Here is a 13,301-nt window from a genome sequence, read left to right as displayed (position 1 = left end):
CGCGAGTATGATTAAGGATCCAAATGATACCTGAAACAAAATCAATGTAATTGCATCCCACAAACAAAGAACAAATAAAGAAATATATAACAAGTGCATAACATGTAGATGTCAACCACCGTCGTGATATTTGTCTATATCAAAACCATTCCTCAAGTATGTTGTGCTCAATATCGTTAACACTTCCAAACCTTCTTTATTCTATACAATGACAATACAACATATTAGACACATTGCCAACAATTTCTTCCTATATCATTAATGGAACACACATTTAACTACAAAATTTCTCTCCTCCTTTTGACATCAAGAGCAAAGGGAATAATGTCTCCTATGCCAAAATTCGCAAGTTCCTTTTACTTGAAAAAAAATTGTTAAAATATTAAATTCTCATTATCCCAAAATAAAAAACTTGTTTAAATAGTAAATTCTCATTATCCCAAAATAGGAAATTAGGATCACACGACAGTTTGTAGAATAATATTAATTAAATATTTGTTTAAATTATTCTAAGTTTAAATTTGTCACAATAAACAATGTTAAATTAGGGTGTAGTCTGGGGGGTTGTAGGGACTATTTTTATAGAGCGAGTGGTCCCATGAAGGCAAAAAAAAATTGTTGCAAGATTAATTGGAATCTTCTCCTAAAAAATAGTAGTCCTCACTTTTTAAGGTCTAGATTTGAACGGGTGGAAAAGGTAGGGAGCTAGAAGTTGCCCTACAACTTAGACATTTCTTTTGTCACGTGTTAATCATATAATAGTTTCTCAATTCTTCTCAAAAAAAAAATTAAGATTTCTATTTAATTAGTGGGTGAATTGAATATGTTAAATAAATAAAAATGATGAGACCACCCTCTTTCATAAATTAGGGGGCTTAATTTTTTTAAGAATAAACTCCATTACAAAATGCACGAGACCTCCCACTTCAAAATAATCCTAAAAAATCTCAACAACACTTGCTGAAATTTTTTTGGAAGCCACCCTCCATGGGACCACACCCTTAGTAACTTCCTTTAAGAGCATGTTGTTGACCTTGGAAAGTTAAGTGGTGGATTAATTTTAGGAAAGTTTCCTTGGAAAATATGGGAATCTTTGTGCATCTAGTGGCTTTATGGAAGATGTCATAAAATGATTGTCCATTTCAAGGAAGTTTCATCCATTTCAAGTAGTGAGTTTTGGTGACCCATTTGAGTATCATCATCTATTCTCAGTTTTGGTTCCAAGTTAGATCATTCTTGTTACAGATTTTGGTTATTGCTTTGTTTTTCTTCAAGTGTTGTTGGACCTGTGGAGAAGGAGACTAGAGAATGGGACTTTTCAAGTTTCTGTGGAGACTAAGGGTGGGAATTTGAGGTTCTTTCATGTGAATTCTCATACAGAATTTTCCATTGTGCTAAACAATACAGATTTGCGGTGATTTGGGTGTGGTAATCTCGATTTTAAATGTTCTTTGTGTTCTTGTGGTACCCCTTACATTGGTGAAACGGGTCGATCATATAAAACTAGAATCAAAGAACATGTTGTCATCATCAAGTATGAGTGTGTTCTCAAATCAGCCCTTGTTGACCACTTGTCCTCCTTCAAGCACCACATTTGTCTTGAGAATCCCCAAATCTTATCTCTAGAAGATATTTTTTTCAAAATAAAACTTTAAGAGGCAATTGAAATTAATAACCATCCCTCTAATCTCAATCGTGATGAAAGTTGGACTTTGAGCTCATCGTGGTTTCCCCTCTTGTCTACCCTTAGAACACCCCATTGCCCTCTGCCTTAGTTCCCCTTCAACCTCCTCTTTCTCTTATTTTATTTACATCTTCCCCTCCTCCCCTCCCCATCTCCCCCTCCTCTTTTGTTTAGTCTTTTCTTTTCCCTTGTGGAGTCTCCTTGTCACCTCCTTTACTTCCTCTTTTATTCCTTTTATTCTCTTCTCGGAGGTCACTTTCTTGTTCTTGGACTTTTATGTGGAGTTCTTTTTTGTTTCCTCTTGTGTGTGTGTGTGTGTGTGTGTGTGTGTGTGTGTACACAAGTGTATATAATTTTAGTTTTATTTATAAGTGTATATATATGTAACACACACACACACACACACACACACACACACACACACACATATGTATATATGTATATATATATATATACAAGTGTATATAATTTTAGTTTTATTTACAAGTGTATATAATTTATACAAACATGTGTGTGTGGGTATATATGTATATATTTATTCCTATTCATTGTACTTTTGAAATTTTCTTTTTTGTTTTGTTTTCTTCTTTCTTTTTTATTCTTAGTCTTTTTTTCCTTTTTATATTCCCTCTTTTATTCCCCGTTGCAACCATCATGTGTTATACTTGTCTTTCTTGTTTTCTATTTTTCAAATTTATTCATCTTTTTCTTAAGTTTTATATTAGGTGCTTTTTGTTTAACTTTTTGTTCTTGAAAGATGTGGTTACTATGGTGACTTTAACTCTTTCAATAAAAAAGATTCTCTAGAGTTTGGGCAAGGTAGTAAGGATAGTTTTGTCATTGATATGCTAAAAAAAAATGGAAATTTTGGTAGACCCTCAAAGAGTGGTCAAAAGAAAGGCAGGGAGAAGATGAAGGTTATTGGAGATACTTTTGTTGAATCTAAGTATATTAGACCCATTATAAATCAATGTTACTTCATGAAATGTAAGGGGATAAAAAAATCAAGTTTTAATTAGTTCTAACTCTCCTAATATTATATTCCTTTAGGAAACTAAATTGCTCGTAGAGGATGTGTGAAGTAGAGTTTCTACAATTTATCCATATGAAGCTTGTTAGTTTATTGGGAGTCATGGAAGTTTAGGTGGTATGGCTTGCATTTGGGATCCAAGAAAAATTGTACCTTAGTGGTGGATTATTGGATTGTATTCTATTTACATTGTTTCATCTTGCCTAGATTCAAGTGGTATCTATCTTTTCTCCAATATTTATGCTCCTACAACTCTTTTGGGTAAATCTTAGTTGTGGGATAAGTGCACCAATATGGTGTAAAAAAAAGTGGACACACCCCCCACCCCCAAAAAAAAAAAAAATCAATAACCTAATCGGGTTATTTGAAAAGTGAAATGTCAGCCAGGCTTGTTATCGAAGCTTGGCCATTATAGTAAAACCCAATCGAGTTTTGTAAACAATATATTTTTATTGATGTATGTGTTTGAGGGCATTTTTTACCCTCAAACGACAACATCAACATGAATTGCGAAGGAGACTAACAAAACTCGATTGGGTTTACCATAAAAAAAAAAAAATTGATTGCATCTCCATCCATGGCACCCCACAAACAAGGTAAGTCTTCATTCTATTCATCATTTATGTATTTTTTAGTCAAAATTTATTATTTGGTTTTGTAATTTATAAGTTTTGTAATTGTTTTTTTTTTAAATTAATATAGATGCATTAAAGAATCCAAGAAAATGAGGGAGATAAGAAAGACCACCACCTACACAATCAAACCCTCCACCTATCACGACACAACCACAAAACACTCCCCCCTGTTGTGACACAACCACAAAACCCTCCACCCATAGTAACACAACCACAAAACCCTCCACTCAATGTTCCTTTTCAACAACCACAGCTTCTTATAAACCCTCTGCACATACAATTACATAATTTAACTACTACACAAGAGGACCTCATAAACTGCCTCTCACCAAATAGTGCTAACATTACCCAAATGGTCAATAGGTTACAATCATCTACACTTGATCACCACTCAACCCTAGCGAATACACTCAAACAAATGGCTCAAAATGTAAATGATGTGTCTAGGGAGGTTACGAAATGGGGTACATGGAGAGATAGGTGTTGTGTATTTTATGCCAATGGTTTATCATATCAGCAAGTGAAAGATAAAGACACAAAGAAAGGTGTCATATGTTCTCTTTTCACTAATCCTATATTCGGCAACTCCCTATTACACACAACCAAAAAAATTCCTATTCATTGGTGCACTCATGCTAGGATGAGATCATGTTTTTGGGATAGGTTGTATATGGTATTTCACCTACCACCATGTAATAATTATGAGGTGCCTCTATATTTTTTGAGAAAGCTATATTGTGAGTTCATCCTTGGCAAGAAGCCAAATTACTTTGACATCCATCAGTTCTAGGGTAGAAGGAGAGAAGGGTAAACTTTAAGAAACCCCCCTCTAGAAAAATATATAAAGTATTGATGAATCTTTCATTATTTTGAAAAACAAAATTATTTCTATTGGTGAATCTCTTAATTTTTTTTATTAAATATAATTTATAATGGCAATTATTTTGGAATCATTATTTTTTTGTACAAAATATTGGTGAATCTCAATAATAATAATAAGAAGTTCATTAATCACCATGGAATATTACAAATCAAAATTGAATTTTTTTTACCTCATAGAATATTAGGAGGATCATTAAACTATATTGTAAATCAATAGAGAAAACTACATATTGGTAATATATCCCCAAAATAACTAATAAATATGATAATTATCCATGAATTAATTATATTTTCTCCAATAAAATATAATATTTAGGTGAATCAAATCTAATCATGTATCAAATATTTTGGTGAATCTTTGAGTTTATATTTTTAATAAAATATATTATTGAGCAATTTTAAATATTTTAGAACTAAATTTTATAAAAATGTGGCGATTTTAATTGCCTTAAATCTTAAATTATTAGCCAAATTACTAGACAAAATTTTCTAAAATTAGCCAATTGGCGAATATTAGCCACTAAAAAATACCTTAAGGGAGAGGCTTTGCGCAGGATAGACCTGGCACTCATAGGATGGTAGCACAACATGAGAGGAGACGTACAACACGAAAAATCATCCCTCATGTTGTGCTCCCATCAATTGTAAATGAGTCTATTGATTTACAAACTCTTTAAGTAGCTACATCATTGACAAATGTTATCATTCAGCATGGTTCATAGTTAGGTGGTTTTCCTTCACCTATGGCACCTTGACCATCATCAAATGCACCTTTAGGGTCATCACAGCATATGATAGCTCGATCATCATCACCTATGGCACCAGGGTCTATTAGTTTGTGGTGACTAATTAGGAAAGTACTGTACATACTTCATAAATTCTTTGGGGCTCGAGGCATCACACCGAGAAAAAAAAAATTGGTACTATTCGTAGATTTGTCATTCATAGATTCGCCACTAAGGCAATGGCTAATATTCACCAATTTATGGCTGACATGTCGTAACCCTAAAGTGGTTTAATACTTGTATACAAGGGCTTAGGGTTAGGGTTGTTTTATAGTGGTGATGTGAAATAGGTTCTTGCGGCGGTATTGAGCTGTAAGGGATTACAGATTGTAATCAGGTTGTAATCATTGGATTGTAAAAATATCGGACTTGCTATTTGGTGGAAGTAGCCCAAGGATTGGGTGAACCACGTTAAATCTTGGTGCCTTTTGTTATTTTCTGTGTGATCTATTATTTTTTGTTATTAGTTATATTTACATGTAATTGTTATTTTATGTCTGTGGTTTAACCTTAACAGGGTCATCATAACATGCAATAGCTCCATCATCACCACTTATGGCACCTTGGTCATCATAGCCTACGACAACTCCATGTGCACCACTAGTGTCATCTCCGCTTGTGTCACCTGCTCCACTAGTGTCGTCTCTGCTTGTGTCACCTGCACTACCAATGTCATCCTCACTTGTGCCACCTGCATCATTATAGTTTTTGGGGCCCAATCAACATTTTTGTTTTAGCTGTCAGCACATGTGTGAAGGGATAGATGCGTCTCAAGATGGAGTGTCATCTCATCCATGTGTACATTGTGGGCATACTTGTTATTCATATGGAGGTGGGGATTTCACACTCATAGATGATCTGATGGAAATGGTCTTCAATGGACAAGGGAAATAGGTTTGTTTGTTTGTTTGAGTTTTGACATGATATTATTTAATCACCTAATTATCATAAAAGTTTTTCAAAAACATTTTATAGATCACTCTAGATTGATATGTGAACAATATGGAATGTAGGGTGCAACAAGTAGTATGAGAACACCACAAAGTACTCGTTCTGCTAGAGGTGTGAGGCTAGGAGCAAGATCACCCGAGGTTAAGTTTTTTAAATATTTTTTAAAGTACAATAATACATTGGCTTTAAAATATTGTATCTTAATTGGTATGACACTAACAACCTGCTTATATATCCTCTTCCATCTCCTTCCATCAATGAAATCCTCTCATTCATCAATATTGATATGTTCAAACAATATGCAATGCAAGGTGCAACAAGTGGTATGAGAACACTGCATAGTACTCATTTTGCCAGAGGTGTGAGGCTAGGAGAAAGAACACTTGAGATAAAGTTTTTAAAATATTCTTAAAAGTGTAGTAATACATTGGATTTAAAATATTGTTTCTTAATTGGTATTCTTAAAAGTACAATAAAACCTTTCCATCTCCTACCATCATTGAAACCGTCCCAAATTCTTCAAATCCATCTAATTCCCATCCACATATCTTGCTCCTAGCATACCCAAACTCCATCTAATGAATCTCATGTGAGTTCATCCTCCATATACCCATCTACATCAAAGAAACTCCATATCACATAGGGTGTCTTGCAAGAGTGTGGAGATCATGAATATCAACTTTTATTTCTTGACAAGGTGCCAAAAGTTCATTCACATCTCTCTTTTCCTTCTTGGTCTCTTTGTTTTCAATTTCTAGGCCTTGTACTATCCTTCTAATATTGTCCTTCAAGTCCTTTTGTCTTCTTGCCCTCCTATGATCTTCTTGTTGTTATCGTGCCTTCTTGCCATTTACAACATTATCTCATATTTATAAAAATACTCTTTATTATTTCATAAGGCTTGTCAAGGGCCAAAATTTCTCAAATTAATGATGCCACGCTTTTTGCCATTAGCTTTGGCCTTGAGAGCTATGCAGTATCATAGCTTGTACACCTATCAATTTTACGATTTGAGTTGAACTCATGATGTGTCTTATTGGTTCCTCTTATGTTATATTTATTTCTTCTTTAGGGTACTCCTCATAGCTTGAGGTCTGGAGGAAAGGGAAAGAAAATTAGCAAGAACACCAAAAAAAGGGTATTAAATACAAGTCAAGTTTATATTTTGAAATTCAATAAGAATGAATGTATGTACATGTACTCAATATTGATGAATAGGTGTTGACTTGTTTGTTTAATATATGTAGAAACAATTTCATTTTGTAGAGTTGATGAATGCTCCCAAGACTGCTGATGTTGAAGCAATGGAAGAGGTAAAATCTCATATTTTCCTTCTCATAAATTTTAGGTTATAGTATGTATTTGTTCTATATACATATTAAACAGTTGCATTTACAATGAGTACATTTTTTTTTTTTTAGTTTTATAATAATTATCAACAATTTGTCTTATTTACATGTGTTATATATCTTTTACCTATTACAACAATCTTTGAGATGTCATGCAAATCCTTTCCCATTTTATTTTTTTAGGAGTCCCAAGCATCAAAGACGGGGTCAAAGACAATAGAGGCCAGAGGTATGTATGTAAAGTCTTAGTTGAAGCCCTTCTGTGATCTCAATTTGGATTGCTTGTGTGTGTGATAGAAATCCCTAATGCCTACTCTACAAATCTAAAATTTTAATGGTTACCATATAAGTTGTGCCTCATAGCAGCATTGATTCATCAATGCTTGTACCTCCTACTAGCACTGGAGATCTAGCTAAGTACATTTTTTGTTTTTTTAACTCTTTTTGCAATCCCTAATGCCACTCTATAATGCTAACATTTTATCGCTTATCATACAGGTTGGGCCTCCCATGAGCATTGATTCATCGGTAGTTGGGTCTCCCATCATCACTCTACATCATCATTTTTTGAGGAATCCCACCCATCGACGAAGGAACCCATTACTGCTATCATTGAGTCCAACTATGGGACAAAGGGATGAGGTAATGAACAACTCAACTATCCACAATGTTGAACCCAATTTCTAGTTATTTTCATATTATTATAGATAAGATATTTGATAGTGTATATTAATTTTTCTTCTACAAACACTTGGCAAGCCACAAACTACATCAAAGAGGCTCAATTTGGATGATTTTGCACAGTCATAGATATTGATAGTGATATAACTATATAGTTGTGGTCATCACATGATATTGACATATATTTGACTTTTGTATTTTATATATTCGAGATTTGTATTGTGCACATTTGACAGTTCTATTATACACATTTGACATTTCTCAGGTATTCAACCTTTTGTATTGTATTGATGAGACATGACATCTTTTTGTAACTATATGATTGATATGACATAATATATTATTCATTTTGATATACATTAAACTTGGATTTCCATCCAACTTGTTCAATGTGTGCATACAAACTTGTATTTCACCTTACTTTCTTGCAATTAATCAAACACATGAACGTTCATTATTTTATACAAAAAATGTAACATGTTTATCAAATTCATTATAACATGTAATCATATGTCACTTTTTTTGATGTAATAAGACATGAAAATTAAAAATATGTCATGATTTTTTATTTGTGTCAAAGATCGTAGCCCAATAGTGCGTAGAGACCCTTAGGGACACTTCCATTCAATGCGGTTGATACCGTCGAAGGGACGTTGTGGTTGAAACAAGGTTGGTCCTAGGCTAAACCTGACCAACTAGAGCTAATAGAGTAGATGATTCAATCCTAGGACCAATGGTTTGAAATATACACAACCTTGCTCATTTTAATTGAGCAACATTGCAACTTTTGGCAATAGGTGAGATACAGGTGCCAAATCCAAACAACATCGAATCTCTAAAAACTAAGATAGGTTGTTGTGGGCCTAGATAACATGATCCTGTAGCACCTAATGGTTTGTCAATACCTTTCATGACCTCATAGAAATGCTCGATCAAAGATCGCAGCCCGATGGTGCTTAGAGACCCTTAGGGATTCTTCCGTTCAGTGTGGTCGATACCGTCGGAGGGAAGTTGTGGCTGAAACAAGGTTGGTCTTAGGCTAAACCTGACCAACTGGAGCTAATGGGGTAGATGATTTGATCCTAGAACCAATGGTTTGAAATATACACAACCTTGGTCATTTTAACTGAGCAACATTGGAACTTTTGGCAATAGGTGAGATATGGGTGTCAAATCTAAACAAAGTCAAATCTCTAAAAATTGAGGTACGTTGTTATGGGCCTAGATAACATGATCATGTACCACTTGAAAGTTTGTAAATACCTTGTACAAGTTTAGATAAATGCTCAATCAAAGATCATAGCTTGATGGTGCGTAGAGACCCTTAGGGATGCTTTTGTTCAGTGTGGTCAATACTGTCAGAGAGATGTGGCTGAAATAAGGTTGGTCCTAGTCTAAACTTGACCAACTAGAGCTAACAAAGTAGATGATTTGATCCTAAGACCAACAGTTTAAAACATACACAACCTTGCTCATTTTAATTGAGCAACATTGTAACTTTTGGCAATAGGTGAGATACAGGTGCCAAATCCAAACAAAGTTGAATCTCTAAAAATTGAGATATTTTGTTGTGGGCCTAGATAACTTGATCCTATAACACTTGACAGTTCATCAATACCTTGCACGAGCTCAGAGAAATGCTCGATCAAAGATCGCAACCCAATGGTGCTTAGAGACCCTTAGGGATGCTTCCACTCAGTGTGGTTGATATCGTCAGAGGGACGTTGTGGCTGAAACAAGATTGGTCCTAGGCTAAACTTGACCAACTAGAGCTAATGGAGCTGACGATTCAATCCTAGGGCCAATGGTTTAAAATATACACAACCTTGCTCATTTTAACTAAGCAACATTGCAACTTTTGGCAATAGGCGAGATATGGGTGCCAAATTCAAACAAAGTTGAATCTTGAAGATAGGTTTTTGTGGGCCTAGATAACATGATCTTGTAGCATCTAACAGTTTGTCAATACCTTGCACAAGCTCAAAGAAATCCCCAATCAAAGATTGCAACCCAATGGTACTTAGAGACCCTTAGGGACGCTTTTGTTTAGTGTGGTCGGTACCATCAGAGGGACATTGTGGCTGAAATTAGGTTGGTCCTAGGATAAACCTAACAAACCCAAGCTAATGGAGCAGTCATGGATTGCTAGGAAAAGCCAAAATTGTTGATTAGGTCCTAAGTTGGTCAAAAGTTTCTCAATGAGCCAAAAGTTGTTGAATAGGTCAAAAGTTGTTAGGGATGGACAACTGAGGTATTAGGTTACTTAATACATCCTAGGAATCTTAACTAGGGTCCTAGAATAGTCCTAGATGGACGCATTCAACCAAAAGATGTTAAGAGCAAAAATTGTTCAAAAGTTGCAAAGTTGCTCAAAAAGTTGCTTGAGCAACTTTTACAATTTTTGCAAAAAGTTGCAAATTTACCCTACCTTAAACTTAACCACAAACCTTACCTATGGTAAAAACCTAACCCTAACTCTTTATGGACCCTATTAACCTCATGATGATGTCATCATCATGCCTTGTGCCAATCAGAGGGCTATTTTAAGCCTAAAAAAGGTGACATAGTGTGACAACAAGGACATGGTCCAAAACAACCCATCCAAATTTTGCATGTGTTGTAGAGAAGCCAAATGGATATCCAAATCTATAATTTATTTTCCTCATGTTTTTAGAAATTTGGAAGAAAAATGTAAGAGGACAACTATCTAAATCCATATAAGTTGAAGATAATTAAATAATTCTTTTAAGGATATCATCAAACCCATAAAAAAGAATATATGGCATACAAATATGCACATGTTACATGTTTTCTCTTTTTTATATACAAAATTTGGCATCTAAATATGCACATGTGACATCTCTTATTGGATTTTTATACAAAATATGGCATACAAATATGCACATGTTACATGTCTTCTCTTTTGTATATACAAAATTTGGCATCTAAATATGCACATGTGACATCTCTTATCATATTTTTATACAAAATATGGCATACAAATATGCATATGTTACATGTCTTCTCTTTTTTATATACAAAATTTGGCATCTACATATGCACATTACTGCGAAGTTGCAACATTTCGCATAACGTATATACAAAAAATTTCAAAATTATTCTACCACATGTAGAATGATTCAGTTATATAGCACACAATCAATCAAGGGAACCTTCTGGATCAACTCTAACCCTTATTGTATCAAGTATTGCCTCATGATCAGATTCACATACTTTCCACAACTTCTTGTTAAGAGGCCTACCATGATATGGTATCAATTGAATATTTATTACAACAACAAGGTTAGAGTAATGAAGACTATATCTGTGTGTCTCAAAATCCTCAAATAACCATGTGGTAGATTTATTGATAGGCTACCTACATTTAATTGTAAAGAGAATTTAAAGTCAGAATTGTGAAAAATTGACTTAAATAGATATTCATGGTAGGGGACAAAAATATAATACCTTCTAAGCCATGTGCCTATTACAACGATGGATTCTGTTGGATACTCAATATCCTCAGCATAATGACTACATCTATCAATTTCTTTTTGGGCTCAATACACCGACATAACAAGTAATATGTTCCTTCATCATTATTCTCATATGCAATAACTTCATATACATGACCTGCATTATATAGAAGGATAAGTTAATGGAAAAATTGAAAGTAATCTATTTTAACCAAGTATTAAATTGATAACTTAGTACTTGGTTCAACTAGGTTGGATACATGCTCAAAATCTATTGATGCTTCAACCTGGTTGAGTTGTAGTGTTGTAGGAAGTTGATATGAATCAATTGGATGCAAAGGTCTACATGACCATTGGCCAACCCACTCTTTTGAGTCACATTCATCCCATAAATGATGCATACACGAAGAGCAAAAACATGCAAGCTTTCTAGTATGAATAGCTAGTGACGATGCATTTGAACTTCAAAATAAATGCATCTCACTTGATCCTGTAAGTGTACAATAATCTTGCAAATTTTCAATGTTAGGTTCATGTATCAACCAAAAATATCTAGAAACCATGGACTTGCCTGTATTACCTGGTTCCATTCCAAAAATATTGTACTCCACTTGTCACATGCATCCTACTCAACCAATAGAACATCCTTGCATTCTTGAATTGTGCAGTGCAATTGTTTGACCATATAATGTGTTGATTGTATCTTTAATCTCTTTCCCTCAAATTGTCATAGAAAACTCTAAAACATCCTTGCAAAAACTCTAATGAATGAGTTCGATCATCACTAATATAGAAGTGATACTCTCTTAATATTTTTCTGTCATCCTATGTGCTATCATGTGCATGAATAAATGTTATGTGTACAAAAATTGACACTTATATAGAGTTGTAATACATTGGTTGCACTTCATTTTGTGGTTTTAGTGTATAGTTTTTAGCAAATTCAATAACCAACACAATTGTACCCAAGGGAAAAGTGTCCTTACACAACTTGAATTGCTCATCTAACCATCTAGCTCTATGTGCATGACCTATGTACTCATAAACTATTTTCTCTTGAAATAATTTCGTAAATCAGCTAAACATACATCACTTTTCACTAATTCACACCTCTTTAATTATTTTCCATCTTTAACACCACGTATAACCGATTTGTACTTTCCAACAGAAAATAGTGTCTTACCAATTTCATGTGTGCTATCTAGATGTAGGTATCTATGCAACTTTTGCAAAACACCACATTGAGGGCAAAAACCTTTCAAACACATGGTCTCATAATAAATGCACCCATCATCTCATTTGCATAGTACACTTGCAATAAATTCTCTTGGTGACTTAGGAGGTAAATGTAGACCACATTCCTACAATATCTCATTAGTATGCAAAGTACAACATATATAACGATAAATATCATAATGCATAGAAAACTCAACATGAACCCTACAACAACATGTAATGCATGTATGATTTATCTTAACATAGGATGGTTTTTTCATCTCATAAAACCTTTGGCTGATTTTAATTTGAGGAAATATTTGAAGAAACATTTCATAAAATTGTGTTTAAGTCGTATCAAAAAATGTTTTGCATGTGGCTCACAGTTTGTTTTTCCAATTCATCTTTTCACAACATTTTTTAGTTTGGTAAAGCCCTTGTGTTGTCACACCAAAAGTTTTTTATTAATGTTCTTAGTGCATCAACAATAACTTTATCCTTAAGTGGGAGTCTACCTTGGAATGACCAAAAAAGAAATCTCATTAGAATTTTCAATTTTTTCTTGCCTCACTAAGGCTTTGACTAACATAGTTATACTTATCCTTAATGATTT

General features: G+C 34.0%; 1 protein-coding gene across 5 annotated transcripts in view; it reads right to left on the bottom strand.

Moving 5' to 3' along the window:
* Positions 1 to 123, bottom strand: part of LOC149556350 (uncharacterized) — a 184,571-nt gene extending 184,448 nt beyond the window's left edge. Inside the window, exon 1 of one of the 5 annotated variants that reach the window (XM_089830625.1) lies at positions 31 to 123. The gene's annotated coding sequence lies outside the window, so the exon portion shown is untranslated. The remainder of the gene's footprint in view (positions 1 to 30) is intronic. The other 4 variants (XM_089830621.1, XM_089830622.1, XM_089830629.1 and 1 more) reach the window with 4 other exon arrangements.
* Between the last annotated feature and the right edge of the window lie 13,178 nt (positions 124 to 13,301).

Source organism: Cupressus sempervirens, chromosome 5 (assembly GCF_028749045.1).
Source record: "Cupressus sempervirens isolate cs-2001-9-10 chromosome 5, ASM2874904v1, whole genome shotgun sequence".
NCBI lineage: Eukaryota > Viridiplantae > Streptophyta > Pinopsida > Cupressales > Cupressaceae > Cupressus > Cupressus sempervirens.
This window is presented reverse-complemented; position numbering and strand designations above follow the sequence as displayed.